The sequence below is a fragment of the Triticum urartu genome, chromosome 2, assembly GCF_003073215.2.
Source record: "Triticum urartu cultivar G1812 chromosome 2, Tu2.1, whole genome shotgun sequence".
NCBI lineage: Eukaryota > Viridiplantae > Streptophyta > Magnoliopsida > Poales > Poaceae > Triticum > Triticum urartu.
The window spans coordinates 688,452,576-688,461,483 of NC_053023.1; positions in this window are offsets into that span (position 1 = coordinate 688,452,576).

Sequence of the window (8,908 nt, forward strand, 5' to 3'; positions counted from 1 at the left end):
TTTGATCCCTAGTATCCATTATGTTCTGAGATTGATGTTGCTATGACTTTGCTATGCTTAATGATTGTCACTAGGGCCCGACTGCCATGATTTCAGATCTGAACCTATTATGTTTCCATGAATATATGTGAGTTCTTGATCCTATTTTGCAAGTCAATAGTCACCTACAATGTGTCCGTTAACCCCGAAGTGACAATAATCGGGACAATTACCAGTGATGACTATAGTTGAGGAGTTCATGTATTCACTAAGTGCTAATGCTTTGTTCCGGTACTCTATTAAAAGGAGGCCTTAATATCCCTTAGTTTCCAATAGGACCCCGCTGCCACGGGAGGGTAGGACAAAAGATGTCATGCAAGTTCTTTTCCATAAGCACGTATGACTATATTCAGAATACATGCCTACATTACATTGATGAACTGGAGCTAGTTCTGTGTCACCCTATGTTATAACTGTTGCATGAGGAATCGCATCCGACATAATTATCCATCACTGATCCATTGCCTACGAGCTTTTCACATATTGATCTTTGCTTAGTTACTTTTTTGTTGCCACTGTTACAATCACTACAAAACCAATACTATTACTTTTGCCACTGCTACCATTACTTCCATATTACTTTGCTACTAAATATTTTGTTACAGATATTAAGTCTTTCGGGTGCGGTTGAATTGACAACTCAACTGTTAATACTTGAGAATATTCTTTGGCTCCCTTGTGTCGAATCAATAAATTTGGGTTGAATACTCTACCCTCGAAAACTGTTGCGATCCCCTATACTTGTGGGTTATGAAGACTATTTTCTGGCGCCATTGTCGGGGAGCATAGCTCTATTCTTTGAGTCACTTGGGATTTATATCTGTTGATCACTATGAGGAACTTGAAAGATGAAAGAACCAAGATTTTCCCTCAACTACGAGGGGAGGTAAGGAACTGCCATCTAGCTCTGCACTTGATTCACCTTCTGTTTTGAGTAAACTTGCGACACCTACTCCTGCTATTTATTCTGATATGCCGCATGTTATTGATGATGCCACTTCTACTTTGCATGCTACTTATGATGAAACTACTTCTATGCTTGATAATACTATGCCACTAGGTGAATTTCTTGATGAACAACTTGCTAGGGTTAGAGAGAATGAAATTATTGAAACTGATAATATTGATGAAAGTGATGATGAAGATTCTCCCCCTAGATATGAATTGCCTGTTGTGCCTGAGGGTTATGTTATGGATAAAGAAACTGCTAGAGATTTTTTAGCTTGCAATGATAGATATGATCTTAAGAAACTGTTAACTAAGCTGAAAGAAAAATCTTTGAATGCTAGAATGAAATATGACCCTACTTTTGCTACTTCACCTATCTGTATTTCCGATAAGGATTATGATTTCTCTATCGATCCTGAGTTAATTACTTTGGTTGAATCTTATCCTTTTTATGGCTATGAATCTGAAACTGTTGTGGCACATCTTACTAAATTAAATGATATAGCCACCCTGTTCACTAATGATGAGAAAACTCTCTATTACTTTATCCTTAAGTTATTTCCGTTCTCATTAAAGGGTGATGCTAAAATATGGCTTAATTCTCTTGATCCTGGTTGTGTGCGTAGTCCCCATGATATGATTTATTACTTCTCTGCTAAATATTTCCCCGCTCATAAGAAACAAGCTGCCTTAATGGAAATATATAATTTTGTCCAAATTGAAGAGAGTCTCCCACAAGCTTGGGGGAGGCTTCTCCGATTACTTAATGCTTTGCTTGATCATCCTCTCAAGAAAATGAAATACTTGATATCTTTTATAATGGACTAACCGATGCTTCCAGAGACCACCTGGATAGTTGTGCTGGTTGTGTTTTCAGGGAAAGAACTGTTGATCAAGCTGAATTGCTATTGAATAATATGTTGAGTAATGAAAATGATTGGACACTTCCTGAACCAACTCCTAAGCCAACTCCGAAGAAAAGGGGTATTCTATTTTTCAGTCCTGAAGATATGCAAGAGGCAAAGAAATTTATGAAAGAAAAGGGTATTAAATATGAAGATGTTAAGAATTTACCACCTATTGAAGAAATACATGGTCTTGATAACCCGACACAGGTAGTAAAGGTAAATCCTCTCTATAGATTTGATGAAGGTGATATTCGTCGTAATAAGTCTGCTAGCCAATGCTTGGATGAGTTTTGTTAAACAAGAAAACTTCAATGCTTATGTTGGTAGACAATTGAAACGTAATGCTTATATGATTGAACACTTGAGTGATTATATGTCTAGAGTTAAAGGTGAGCCTAAACTTATTAGTAAACATGCTTCTATGGTTACCACTCAAGTAGAACAAGTACTTAAAGCTCATATTGATTTTCTCAGTGAATTAGATAATAAGAAAAATGAAAATGCGGTTAGAGTTGTGACTAGAGGGGGTAAAATGACTCAGGAACCTTTGTACCCTGAGGGCCACCCTAAGAGAATTGAGCAAGATTCCTAGAGAACTAATGTCGATGCACCTAGTTCTTCTAAGAAGAAGAAAAAGAAAAATGATAGAACTTTGCATGCTTCTAATGAACCTGTTATTGACACACCTGAGAATCCCAATGATATTCCTATTTCTAATGTTGAAACACAATCTGGTAATGAACATGAACCTAGGGATCATATTAATGATGATGTTCATGTTGATGCTCAACCTAGCAATGACAATGATGTAGAGATGGAACCTGTTGTTGATCTTGATAACCCACAATCAAAGAATCAACGTTATGATAAGAGAGACTTCGTTGCTAGGAAGCACGGTAAAGAAAGAGAACCATGGGTTCAGAAACCTATGCCTTTTCCTCCAAAACCATCCAAGAAAAGGGATGATGAGGATTTTGAGCGCTTTGCTAAAATGATTAGACCTATCTTTTTGTGTATGTGTTTGGCTGATATGCTTAAAATGAATCCTTATGCTAAGTATATGAAAGATATTGTCACAAATAAAAGAAAGATACCAGAAGCTGAAATTTCCACCATGCTTGCTAATTATACTTTTAAGGGTGGAATACCAAAGAAACTTGGAGATCCAGGAGTACCAACTATACCATGCTCCATTAAAAAAAACTATGTTAAAACTGCTTTATGTGATCTTGGAGCCGGAGTTAGTGTTATGCCCCTCTCGTTATATCGTTGAATTGATTTGAATAAGTTGACACCTACTGAAATATCTTTGCAAATGGCTGATAAATCAACTGCTATACCTATCGGTATTTGTGAGGATGTGCCTGTTGTGGTTGGAAACGTTACTATTTCAACGGACTTTGTTATTCTTGATATTCCCAAGGACGATAGTATGTCTATTATTCTTGGTAGACCCTTTTTGAATGCTGCAGGAGCTGTTATTGATTGCAACAAAGTCAATGTCACTTTTCATGTTAATGGTAATGAGCATACGGTACACTTTCCGAGGAAACAACCTCAAGTCCACAGTATCAATTCTATTGGAAAAATTCCAACGATTATTATTGGAGGTTTTGAATTTCCTCTCCCTACTGTCAAGAAGAAATATGATATTCTTATTGTTGGGGATGTGCATATCCCCGTTGAGGTAACCTAGTGTTATTCAAAAATTCTCTCGTTTCATATTATTCGGAAAGAGTTTGTTAACAATACTTGATCAACCTTGTTAGTGGATTCCTTTTGATGAGCATGAGATGGACGAAGTTAGAAAGCACAACTCTCTGTACCCTCCTTTTACTTTCTGTTATTTAGATTAAATAAAGCAAAAATAATATTTTCTGTCTGTTTTCTGAATTATCCTTGCAATAGAAAATACCCCGAAAGTAAAAGTTCTCCAAATGCCTTGAAAATTTAAATGATTTTTTGTAGAATATTTAAGAATATTTGGCACTAAGAACACACCAGGGGGCCTCAACACCTGGCCACGAGGGTCCAGGGCGCGCCCACCCCCCTGGGGCGCGCCCCCTGCCTCGTGGACCCCACGCGGGCCCCCTCCACTTATTCCTCCACCCACACACTTCATCTTCCTCCAGAAAAAATCCTCCACCAGCTCAAACCCGAGTTCTACCTCATCTTGCTGCCATTTTCGATCTCCTAGCTCAAATCTCCATTCACAAAACTGCTTTAGGGGATTGTTCTTCGAGAAAGAAAATGATGAAGAGATTGTTGAGTGGCTCTTCGAGCCGGAGCTCGAAGGATAAGCAAAGTGAAGAGAATAAGAAGCTCAAATATAATCTCCCTCACACTGCGGAGGTTCAGCCGTGCGAATGGCCTTGTGATGAGTTCTTGACAGAAGCCGGGATTTATGAAGATTTTTATTATTTGGCTGAGAATGCAGACCTCATCGACTTCCTCCGCGACCAGCGCAAACAGTATCTCCTCCTCACTAATATTTTCGTGCAAAATTTTCACTTTCATGCTAAGAAATCACCACCTTCGGTGGAATTTCACTTATATGATGAGGTTAAGGAGATGTCAATATATGATTTTTGTCGGGTCTGTAAGATACCCTTTGAGGGCAGCATAGAGGAACCACATCGTAATGATGTGGAGGGGTTTATTGATACAATTGTTGTAGGGGAAATGAGGAAAGTTTTCGATGCAAGAATTACTAGCATACATTTTCCTGTTCTACGCTATTTTGCAATGTTTGCTAGTAGATGCTTAATTGGTCGTGGGAACAGTGGAAATCTCAGTGCCCCTGATATTGTTATTTTGCGCCATGCTTTGTTTCATGATACAACTTTCAGTCTAGGCGCTATTGTTGCTAAACGATTAAATCTGAACAGTACAAAGGGCCCCATCTTTGGAGGCGTCTTTGCTTCACGCCTTGCTGCACACTTTAGGATACCTATTAGGCATTATGAGAAAGAGGAAAAGTTGATGCCCCTATTTTTCTAGATTATAAGAGTATGGTAGCACATGATTTTAATGTTAAGGATAAGAAGAAGGTGCTTAAGTATAGATTGATTTTTGATAAAAACTACTATGAGATTATTACCTTGCCTGCGCCCTCTTTGTTTAACATATTTTCAGGCATGTACCTCATTTTGCCGAAGGCCGTTCATGCATACTGGAGCCGGATACCAGCTCTAGAGCCTGAGCCTGAGCCACCCCTTGATCCTTATTGACAGTCTGTTTATCAGTGGGATCCGGAGGAGATCGCTAACCAGTGGCACCCAGAGGACACTCATCCGTACACCGGAGAGGGCAGCTTTGAGCCATGGCCATAGACCAACTTGGGCCAAAAGCCTAAGCTTGGGGGAGTACGTATTTCTCACCGACGTTACATTCATGTTCACACACCCATTCCAGTTATCGGTGCTCATACTTTTTCACCGTACTATCCATGCTAGTTTATTTTCTTTTTAAGCTTTCTTCTTGTGTATTTGAAAAACCTTAATAAAAACCCAAAAAAATTAGTTGTAGCTTTTAGCTAGTTTACTTCCCATGCATGTAGTAATAGTAGTAATTAAAAGAAAACTCAAAAATATTTCTTGTTCTTCTTTTGCTTGTTGGGAGCTTTTCCGTGTAAATAGTTTTGTTTCTTTTCTTTAGGGGTCGAGAGGAGAAGACCATGATGAAAATTTTGAGTGGCTCTCATATGCATTATTGTTGATCTAACAGAGAGCCCATATTACCTTGTCTTCTCCCCTATATTGAATGCTTGCAGATTACAGCTTAGTCCAATGCACGTGCACTATTATTATTATCCACACTGTTCGGTTGTGCAAGTGAAAGGCAATAATGACGATATATGATGAACTGATTAAGATGAGAGAAGCTGGTATGAACTCGGCCTATCTTATTTTTGAAAATATGATTAGTTCATCGTTCCTGATTCAGCCTATTATGAATGAAACATGTTTGCAATGACAATTAGAGATAATAGTTGCTCATGCCATGCTTAATCAGCTATGAGTTTATAATGGTTTACCTTGTGTGCCAACATGCTATTAAAATGGTTGTGATGTGGTATGATAGCGTGGTATCCTCCTTTGAACGATTCAAGTGGCTTGACTTGGCACATGTTCACGCATGTAGTTGAAACAAAATCAACATGGCCTCCACGATATTTATGTTCATGGTGAATTATATCCTACTCATGCTTGCACTCGGTGTTGATTAACTTTAATGCATGTTCATGACTGTTGTCTCTCTCTAGCTGGTCACTTCCCAGTCTCTTTCTAGCCTTCACTTGTATTAAGCGGGAATATTGCTTGTGCATCCACTTCCATAAACCCCGAAAGTTATTCCATATGAGTCCACCATACCTTACTATATGCGGTATCTACCTGCCGTTCCAAGTAAATTTGTATGTGCCAAACTCTAAACCTTCAAATGAAATTTTGTTTTGTATGCTCGAATAGCTCATGTATCAACTAGGGCTGTCTATATCTTCCATGCTAGGTGGGTTATTCTCAAGAGGAGTGGACTCCGCTCCTCATTCACGAGAAAATGGCTGGTAACCGGGATGCCCATTCCCATGCTTAAATTAAAATAATTACAAACAAAACTCCCCCAGGATTGTTGTTAGTTGGAGGCACCCGTTGTTTCGAACAAGCCATGGATTGATATTTGTTGGTGGTGGGGGAGTATAAACTTTACCATTCTGTTTGGGAACCACCTATAAAGTGTGTAGCATGGAAGATATCGAGATCTCTCGGTTGTTATGTTGACAATGAAAGTATACCACTTAAAATATTATTCATATCTGTTTCAACAACCGAGCTCTGGCACCTCTACAAATCCCTGCTTCCCTCTGAGAAGGGCCTATATATTTACTTTTATGTTGAGTCATCACCCTCTTATTAAAAAGCACCAGTTGGAGAGCACCGTTATCATTTGCATGTATTACTATTAGTTTACATTGAGTATGACTGCGATTGGATCTCTTTTACCATGAATTACAATGTTTAGTCAGTCCTAGAACTTCAAAGGTGCTCTGCATTTATGTTTTGCGATCTCAGAAAGGGCTAGCGAGATACCATATTGCTATATCATATTATGATTGTTTTGAGAAAGTGTTGTCATCCGAGATTTACTATTATTGCTCGCTAGTTGATTATGCCATTGATATGAGTAAACATGAGACCTAAATGTTATTGTGAATATGGTTAGTTCATAATCTTTGCTGAAAACTTGAATGTCGGCTTTACATATTTACAATAACAAGATCAAACAGAGTTTGTAAAAGTTTTTCTTTATCACTTTCAGTTTTTCAACTGAATTGCTTGAGGACAAGCAAAGGTTTAAGCTTGGGGGAGTTGATATGTCTCCATCGTATCTAGTTTTCCAAACACTTTTGACCTTGTTTTGGACTCTAACTTGCATGATTTGAATGGAACTAACCCGGACTGACGTTGTTTTCAGCAGAATTGTCATGGTGTTATTTTTGTGCAGAAATAAAAGTTCTTGGAATGACTTGAAACTTCATGGAGAATATTTTTGGAATATATAAAAAATACTGGCGAAAGAATCAACACATGGGGGCCCACACCCTGTCCACGAGGGTGGGGGCGCGCCCCCTGCCTCGTGGGCCCCGTGAGACTCCACCGACCTCAACTCCAACTCTATATATTCACGTTTGGGGAGAAATGCTCACCGCCATGCGTGAGTAATTCCATCGTAGGCTTGCTGGACGATGATGGGTTGGATGAGATTTATCATGTACTCGAGTTAGTTTTGTTAGGGTTTGATCCCTAGTATCCATTATGTTCTGAGATTGATGTTGCTATGACTTTGCTATGCTTAATGCTGTCACTAGGGCCCCAGTGCCATGATTTCAGATCTAAACCTATTATGTTTCCATGAATATATGTGAGTTCTTGATCCTATTTTGCAAGTCAATAGTCACCTACTATGTGTTATGATCTGTTAACCCCGAAGTGACAATAATCGGGACAATTACCGGTGATGACTATAGTTTGAGGAGTTCGTGTATTCACTAAGTGCTAATGCTTTGTTCCGGTACTCTACTAAAAGGAGGCCTTAATATCCCTTAGTTTCCAATAGGACCCCGCTGCCAAGGGAGGGTAGGACAAAAGATGTCATGCAAGTTCTTTTCCATAAGCACGTATGACTATATTCGGAATACATGCCTACATTACATTGATGAAATGGAGCTAGTTCTGTGTCACCCTATGCTATAACTGTTGCATGAGGAATCGCATCCGACATAATTATCCATCACTGATCCATTGCCTACAAGATTTTCACATATTGATCTTTGCTTAGTTACTTTTCCGTTGCCACTGTTACAATCACTACAAAACCAATACTATTACTTTTGCCACTGCTACTTTTACTTCCATATTACTTTACTACTAAATATTTGGCTGCAGATATTAAGTCTTTCAGGTGCGGTGAATTGACAACTCAACTGTTAATACTTGAGAATATTCTTTGGCTCCCCTTGTGTCGAATCAATAAATTTGGGTCGAATACTCTACCCTCGAAAACTGTTGCGATCCCTATACTTGTGGGTTATCAGTATGCCTCTACCTGACGAGCTCGTTGATCAAAGATGGTTAAGTTTCCTAGCCATGGACAAAGAGTTGTCAGTTGATAAACGGGATCACATCATTAGGGAATGATGTGATTGACTTGACCCATCTGTTATCTTAGCACTTTGATCGTTTAGTTTACTGCTATTGCTTTCTCCATAACTTATACATGTTCCTATGACTATGAGATTATGCAAGTCCCGAATACCGGAGGAACACTTCGTGTGCTATCAAATGTCACAACGTAACTAGGTGACTATAAAGATGCTCTACAGGTGTGTCCGATGGTGTTTGTTGAGTTGGCATAGATCGAGATTAGGATTTGTCACTCCGTGTAGGAAAAAAATTGAAATTACTGCGTTCCCCAACACAAAGTCATCGTGCGCCACATCGGCAGGCGGAGTCGGT